Source organism: Portunus trituberculatus, chromosome 25 (assembly GCF_017591435.1).
Source record: "Portunus trituberculatus isolate SZX2019 chromosome 25, ASM1759143v1, whole genome shotgun sequence".
Lineage (NCBI taxonomy): Eukaryota > Metazoa > Arthropoda > Malacostraca > Decapoda > Portunidae > Portunus > Portunus trituberculatus.
In genome coordinates, this window is record NC_059279.1 from 4917501 (window position 1) to 4926174 (window position 8674).

The 8674-nt window shown below is 40.7% G+C and overlaps 1 protein-coding gene across 1 annotated transcript in view; it reads right to left on the reverse strand.

The window, feature by feature from the left end:
• The window catches only part of LOC123508682, a 35713-nt gene extending 31940 nt beyond the window's left edge, over nt 1-3773 (reverse strand). The window contains 1 exon segment of the mRNA XM_045262530.1: nt 3432-3773. The gene's annotated coding sequence lies outside the window, so the exon portion shown is untranslated.
• Between the last annotated feature and the right edge of the window lie 4901 nt (nt 3774-8674).

Consider the following 8674-nt stretch of genomic DNA (forward strand, 5'->3'; position numbering starts at 1 on the left):
TATCTCAAAGCCCACCCGCTAGGAAACCGTTGCCCCGAGTGAGGAAGCCCAACCTACACTCGGACCGTGGACAGGATTCGAACCCGTGCGCTTGGAGACCCCTCGGACCCCAAAGAACGCAAGGTTCTCTTGGTAATGGAGGCGAACGATGCAAAGAGAAAGAGAGAGAGAGAGAGAGAGAGAGAGAGAGAGAGAGAGAGAGAGAGCTCCTTCCCTTCCTCTTCTTACTATCCTCTAAGTCTAACCTAAGTCACAAACAGAGAGAGAGAGACGCTGGTTCTCTTATATTAGCTGCCTCCCAGAGGAGTCCTCTTCTTACTATCCTGGATGCCCTTCCTAACCTCGGACCGTCTAACGAACTGCGCTTGAGAACCCTCTCGCAAAGTCACAAAAACAGCTTTTATGAGTGTATACCTGTTTATTCATTTATCCATCTCACATCTTGCTTTCTTCCTGTCCTAACTCACAAACATCTGTGGCGAAAGAACACCTGTCCATCCATTTAATACTATATCTATACATTAAATTCTATCTCACTCTTTACTTCTCTTGTTTATTTCCTCTCCACTCTAACCTTCACACAGTCTAACTCAATAACTGTAGCAAAAGAATATATATATATATATATATATATATATATATATATATATATATATATATATATATATATATATATATATATATATATATATATATATATTTAATGTAATATCTATCTATACTTTAAATTCTATATCTCCTTTTACTGATCTTGTTTACATCCTCTCCTCTAACCTTCTCACTGCAGCTCGCATTCGCAAACACTTCTATGCTTCACCTCCACAATTTCAAAAGCTTTACTTAAATTCACACAAGTTTTAAGGTGTTTTTTATGGTTCTAGAGACAGAGTGACAAGACATCTACATAATCAACTGGAGAAACACCCTTTAGAACCCCGCTAATCATCTCTGTGGCCCTTGAAAATAGACATGGTGAGAGAGCAAAGCGTTTCTAAATACGAGCCTACAATGTATACCTTACAACTAACAGAATTGAGAAAATGTGAAAATGCACATAAATCTATCTATCACACAGCTAGCTTGTTTCCCTCCTCTCCTCGCTGCGTCTCCCACAAGAACAGGTGATTGTAGGAGGAATAATTACTTCGATGATGGTTAATGGGCTAGGCAAGGGGGCGGCGGTAGGTGCGAGCGGTAATGAGGCACGTGAAGGGTGATGTGGCTGTGTACGGTGATGGCACTGGTGATGGCCGGAATTATGGACAAGACCAAGGCTGACGGCTGGAATTAAGGGTCCTTGTGCCTGTTTGGGGGGATGAGTAATGGCCAATGGGGTAATGGGAGTAATGTGGGTGATAGGGGGTGATGGGAAGGACAGAGGCTAAGGGGTGACAGGGGAAAGACAAGCGAGGGGTGAGGTAGTGATGGCAGGGATGGACAGGGTAACATATAGGGTAACTGGAGGAGTGAAAGGGATGACAGGGTGAAGGGGAAGCGTTGACAGGTGAAGTGAAGGGTGCTAATTAGGGGTGACTGCCCAGGTGTGGTAGTCTTACAGGTGCAAAGAAACTGTCATTGCTTCATTAACAATAGGTACATTCTTCTAAAGAACGGTATTTTTTTGTTATCATTATTCTCTCTCTCTCTCTCTCTCTCTCTCTCTCTCTCTCTCTCTCATGTATTTTTGGCTGTTTTTCTTATTAATTGACCTGTTGAACTTATAAAAAAGAGAGTTATGAAATGCACGTAACAATGAAGAGATGAATATAAAGACAATGACAGTCAGAGGAACACACGCGCCACTCTCATTTTCCCTCTCTTCCGAATGTCTAAAGTGAGGTTTGCAAATGTTATCTAAATGCATGGAAATTTTGTCGGCTGAAGCTCATTGGAGCATTGGTGGGATGAGTCATATTGGAGCGCACATAATGCACTTACGGCTCTGCTTTTGTCGAGCTAATAACATCATAACACTGGTTAATAATTCAGGGAGTTTGACGCAAGGAAAACATCGTGTATAGTTGATACGTGAAGCAAAATTAAACTTGTAGGTAAAAAAAAATTGAATAAATAATTTGTACACCACCAAAAATACTTTAAAAAAAAGGGTGGAAAAAGAGTATTCCTCGTTCAAAATTAGAGAAATGTTCCTTTTTTTTCGTTTTTTATATTTGTCTGGTACATTTTGCAAAGCTGGAAACAAGAACGTAAACTCACCGAATATTGTATTATTTTTTTCCCTCTCGGCCTTGTTTCCACTTCCCCCTTCCTATTAATCGCCTTCCCCCTTCCTCTCCACCTTCCCTTTTACGCACAATTCCCATTCTCGTAAAGTCGGGATAAATGTGGAATCCGCCAAAATAAGGCAAAGGGAAAATAAAAAGTTCTTTTTAATACAACCTAATGAGAGACAAAAACGCTGAATGGTCAGGCTTAATTTTTGTGTTGATGGAGAGAGAGAGAGAGAGAGAGAGAGAGAGAGAGAGAGAGAGAGTGTTACTGAATCCGTGGTTCTATACAAATAACAACGAGTATTTTGCTCAACAGTTCACATAATCAGGTGAATTTGTAGAGATCAGTTTTTTTTTTCTCTGGTTTCATCTCTTAGGAAAATAAAATGCAAAAAAAATGCAAATATAACATGCAAGAACCGTAAGGAAAAGAATGTAGTTTTAATCAATCATCTTTACTCTTAATTTCAAAGTGTGAATTGATCTCTATCTCTCTCTCTCTCTCTCTCTCTCTCTCTCTCTCTCTCTATTAATTTTTCGTCTATGAACAGGACTGCTGGAAAGACTGCACGCGTTCAAAAGTTTGTATGTATTTAAATATTTGTTAAGTGCTGTGAAAGTGAATAGATTATGAGAGGATGTATATAACTAAGCGCTCTCCCTCAGGGCTTTATAAAGTTTGGAGTATTTATGTTGGAAAGCAAGGCCACTGTAGCTTATCACCGCTCGGAGTTTGCGTGTAGTGCCCGTTGCTCTTAGTGGCTTTATCAGTACCTTTACACACACACACACACACACACACACACACACACACACACACTAACACTTAGAGACAGTTATCACGACCATCACCTCACACAAACACACGTATCAGCCATTCATCAAATTACAAGTACCATTCTACCATAGCCAGTCACCCACCACTGCCACACCACCACCACCACATCAAATGACCCGTATTTAGAAACGCCTTCCCTTCTCACTACAAGTTTCCTAGGCCACAAAGACAACTAGCCGGATTTTCAAGACAATTCCTTCTTTTAATTAACTAGAAATCTAACCAGTCTATCACCAGAACCATAGAAATACGTTTAGAAACACGAGTACTTGTAACCAGAGCCTTTGGAAAGTAGTGATGGTGAGAGACCAAAGCGTTTCAGAATACAGGCCCCAACAACACCAACAAGCGTCACCACGTACCGGCAGGAGGGGAGGTGGCCACAGACGGAATCCCGCTACTATCGCCTCCTGCTCAAGTCCGCGACAAACTTTTGACCCGCGACACTCAAGTCCACTAAACAGTACCGTCCGGAACCCATACCGCGTTCAAAACACGCGATAGCCAATTCCACGCTTTCGCTATCAAGGTGCGAACGTTGTGTATCTCTCAGACACGCCACCTCACGGACAGGACCCGAGATTATCCAACGGGACAGCGCGCGTATCTTCAGACACCACTAGCGGCCTGCCAGAGACGCGTGAGCACAACCTCCCTCACCGACGTCTGATACAACACTGACTTGGCGAGCCCGGGTTGTCTGCCGCAGAGTGAGGAGCAGGAGGAGGAGGTGGTGATGGTGGTGGAGGAGGGACGAGGCTGGGTTTGTACGTCTGGCAGAGGCGGGAGTGCTTGCCAGCCTTGTCTCTACCTCTTCCCCCTTGCAAAGGCTTGAATGCACTCCGTATTATGTACCTCTGTTGGTGCATTCTGCGTTTTTCTCTCTACCTCTGTATCTCTCTCTCTCCTGACGCGACTTTAAAGCAGAGAAAGAGTCGCTCACTCGCCTATCTCTATGTCTTATCCTTCCTTCCTCACGCTCCCTGCCTGGCAATGAGAGCGCGCTTCGTTCAGGCTTTTAACATCAGGATGAATGGAGAGATAAGGCAAAGTGTTACGTAATCTCTCGCTTTCCTTTAACTCATTGACTGCTGTTTGCCATGTCTTTCCTTAATGACTAACCTCTCACTGACTATTCTAATTCGTTTTGTAGCCATAACCATACATTTCACTAGCTAGAAATTGCAAAGTCTGTCTTTTCCATCTCTTTCTCTCTTGTATGTGGTTATGAAAAATATCATTCAGTGCTTTTAGTGTTGTGAAGTTTTGCATATCGCAGTGAAAGGGTTAATTGAGGAAGACGTAAGCAGTGGTGGTGGTGGTGGTGGTGGTGGTGAGGGTTTTAGTATCAAGAAGCTGGAGTTGGTTCTGCAGACAATTTAATTCCAATGGTATTTTATTTTGGTGGTGTGTTAAACGGGGTCTATTTGTGTCAGGGTGTGTAAAGGAGAAGGTGTGTTCCGCTCCTTCCACCTGAGAGAGAGTGGAAGGTGATGTGGGTGATTAGTGTGAAGGTAACAGGTGGAAGATGTGGTGGTGGTGGTGGTGGAGGTGGTGGAGGTGGTAATGGTGGTAGGTATAGGATTTGAAGATCATTGATGTAGAAAATTGCTAATAAGAGAGAGAGAGAGAGAGAGAGAGAGAGAGAGAGACTGTACATTCACACCCCACTTAACTACGGCCTCTCTGAAATGAGTCAGCTAATAATTTCAACAAACACATTTACTATCATTAAACTCCCTCCCTCAAAACATTTTTCCCTCGTGCGCTGGAGCCAATAATGCCACGAGGCCTCGAAAAACGTGAACATAATACATTTTTTGAGCCAGGAGAGAGAGAGAGAGAGAGAGAGAGAGAGAGAGAGAGAGCTGCTAGGGCGACTCGTGAAGGGAGAATGAGGCATCGAAACACAAAAGGGCGTGAGGCATGCTCGTGACACACACACACACACACACACAGAGGACTCACAATGCACACACTGTCCCTTTACCTCTCCCATGCCACTCCCATCCCTCTCGCATTGCAACCCCATCCTCCTCCTCCTCCTCTCACTCCTCTTCTGGCCATCCACATATACACACAAACACCCCCACACCTGCAGCACACCTACAACACAAACAGGCCACAGAAGGCTCACACAGACAGCCACATAGGAACTCAACCCGAGGCAAACACAGACTCCCCTCATCCTCAACTCCCTTGCAAAAAAAGTCACTACTCAAAACATTATGACGTTCCGGATAGAGAACGAGAGAGAAGGAGAGAGAGAGAGAGGGAGAGGGAGTATCAACAAATAAGTGGAAATTATAATATGAACACCGTCAGATTGCTTACGATATGGTTTAATGAATTTCTACGCTGGTGAAAAGTAATAATGAGTAATGATGAGAGTATTCATGAGAGAAGTGGTGTCTTCTCGTCTCGTCTGTGTAGAAAACGAAGCTGGACTAAACTGAACCAAGGCAGGAAGGAGTGAATGATGAAGGAATGTCAGCGGAGGGACGCATAATGAGCAGACTAAAGAGAAAGGAAAGAAAAGAGAAGAGAAAATAAAAGGAAAAATATATATTGACCTGCCTTAGTCTGAAATGAGCGAGCAACTTTTAGCGTATTAAATATTGGAGTTTATTTAATTAAGGAATAAGTAAAGCAGGAAAGCAGTTCTCTTCTCCTCCCTCCTCCTCCTCCTCCTCTTACTTCTCTTCCTCATCTTCTTTTTCCTCCTCCTCCTCCTCCTCCTCCTCCTCCTCCTCCTCCTCCTCCTCCTCCTCCTCCTCCTTCTATTCTATTTACTTCTGCATTATGCCTCTTCTTTGTCTTAATTTACCCTCTCCTTTTTTCTTTTCTTTTTTCGAAATGTACGTATTTTTATTTCTTTATTTCGTCTCTTTTCCTTTTGTCTTCTTTTTTAAATTCTTCATTCATATTTTTTTAATATATCTTTTAATTTTCCCGTTTTTTTTTTCTCAGCTGCTTTTCTTTATTTTGTTTTTTCATTACCGTCCTTCGCATTCCTTCTAACCATTGTTCTATTAAAATCTCTCTCTCTCTCTCTCTCTCTCTCTCTCTCTCTCTCTCTCTCTCTCTCTCTCTCTCTCTCTCTCAGTAAACAATAACTAGACAAAAGGATTAAACAAAATACAGTCCAGATGATCCGATCCAACTAGAGGCAATGAACTCGAATCCTGCATCCTCTCCCTCTCCCCTCTCTCTCCCTCTCTCCCCTCACATCACAGGATCGAGGAGTGTATCGGGAGGAAGGGGAGTGCATGGGTTCGAATCCTGAGTCTTAAGTCCTTCACTGAATGCAATCCTCTCCTACTTCCTAACAAACAGCTGGTAGAGATAGAGAAGGTTCATGCTAGGTATCTTCAGCTTAGCCTATATTTTCATTAGCTGTGGATGCCAAAGTAATGGAAGTCTAAATCCTCTTGTGAGTTTTGATATTTCACAGATACAGTAAGACAGGAGCTCAATAGTTAAAGGAGAAATAGGTTCCCAATTCCATAAAAACACACTACCACATTGACAGTCTCTTCTGCCACAGTTTTGCCTCTTTTCAAATGCCGATAACCTTATTCTAAAAAAAATGAACTATGAATGACTTTGTATCACTTTATTTCTCGTCTCTCTCTCTCTCTCTCTCTCTCTCTCTCTCTCTCTCTCTCTCTCTCTCTCTCTCTCTCTCTCTTCCCTTCGTTAGATTCACGTGGCTTCATTGCTCTTCTATCTCTAAACGTGCGTTTTTTGTTTAACCACTTCAGTACTGGAACGAATTTTTATTATGATTTTTTTTAAATGTGATTAGACGATTTTATTGACATTAGGAAGGGTCTGTGGAGGTCAGATAATTAATAGCTAAAGTCTTCATTATTTCAATCCCCCACATAAATTTGTGAAACTGTGTAAAATCAACAAATACTAACCAGAATGAATATGAAAAAGTGTCCTTGTTCTGAATGACTTAAACTGTTGATGAAGAATACAACTGTGAATGAATCTGAGCTATTTCAACTACCCGTACCTCTCGCCACCTTATGACTGCACTGTTATCGTCTATAACGTTTCCTTCTCACATTCAAGAATCGAGGGAACCATTGCACGGATCATATCAAGAATAAGGAGCCCTCCAGCTGCCCTAGTTTCCGGCTCCCCTCCGCAGCTCTTTCATGCACCTGACATGATTTGTGAATGAAAATATAATGACCAAAACTAACCCAAACCTAACCTTTACTCCTTCAATACTGGGACGCATTTTAACCATGAGTTTGGATACAATTAGATAATCTTATTGACATTAGAAAGGTCTATGGAGGTTAGATGATAAATGGCCACAGTCTTCACTATTTTAATTTCCACATAAGTTTCTGAAGGTGTAAAATATCACCAAATAGTAAGCAAAATGAATATAGAAACGCGTTATGGTACTCAGGGGGTTAACCCAACTAACTTAGGTTAAAAATAGGATCATGTTAGGTTAAGTTAAAATTATGGTTAGGTTGGTTTTGGCTATCGTATTTTCATTCACACGTCAGTCATGTCAGCTGAATGATAGAGCTGCTAAGGGAGAGCCGGGAAACGAGGAGAGCTGGAGGGTTCACATATCTTGACATGATCTCATTGTACTTGCAAAGATTGTATTTTCTGGCCACCTCCTCACCATGTTGAAAATTTATGTCGTTGTCTATCACTATCAATCCTCTGACTCTATTATTAACTTCAATAGCATTCCATTCCTCACTCAGAAGTCAATTGAGGCGTCTCCTGTTGAAATTATACTCACTTGTCACCACCTCGCCCCTTGAAAAATTATGTCCTTGGTTATTGACATGAGCCTTACGTCCCTTCTTCCAAGTCGTCAGCCGTGTTCAGGAAGGACGGTGCTTTCTCCTCCCAGACTGTTGCCCGAGAGGTCTGATTTCCTGTCCTGATCTTCCTACGGGTCTCCAATAGGATGATTCTCCTCCACGTAACGATCCACAATCTTCTCTCTGATTGCTGTATTGATTCCGCAAAGGGCGTCCCGTGGCGGTGGTATTCTGACGTATCAATGAATCTTGGTTACCTTTCCTACAAAAGACTCCAGCAGAGCTATAGTTTTCTTTACCGTTTATAAGTTTGATTAAAGAGTTTCTTTGTTGTGTTATTCTTGTTCAGATTATATTCCGCGATACAGGTTTACTTTGGTCGCCTCAGTAGGTTGTCTGACTTCCTGTAATGTGTTAATCTCTTACCAATTTGTTCTCCTTCAACAGAAGACTATTAAAGTGTCTACGGAACAAAAATTGTCATGGTACTTTTTGCGCCGCTCATATATATATATATATATATATATATATATATATATATATATATATATATATATATATATATATATATATATATATATATATATATATATATATATATATATATATATATATATATATATATATATATATATATATATATATATATATATATATATATATATATATATATATATATATATATATATATATATATATATATATATATATATATATATATATATATATATATATATATATATATATATATATATATATATATATATATATATATATATATATATATATATATATAT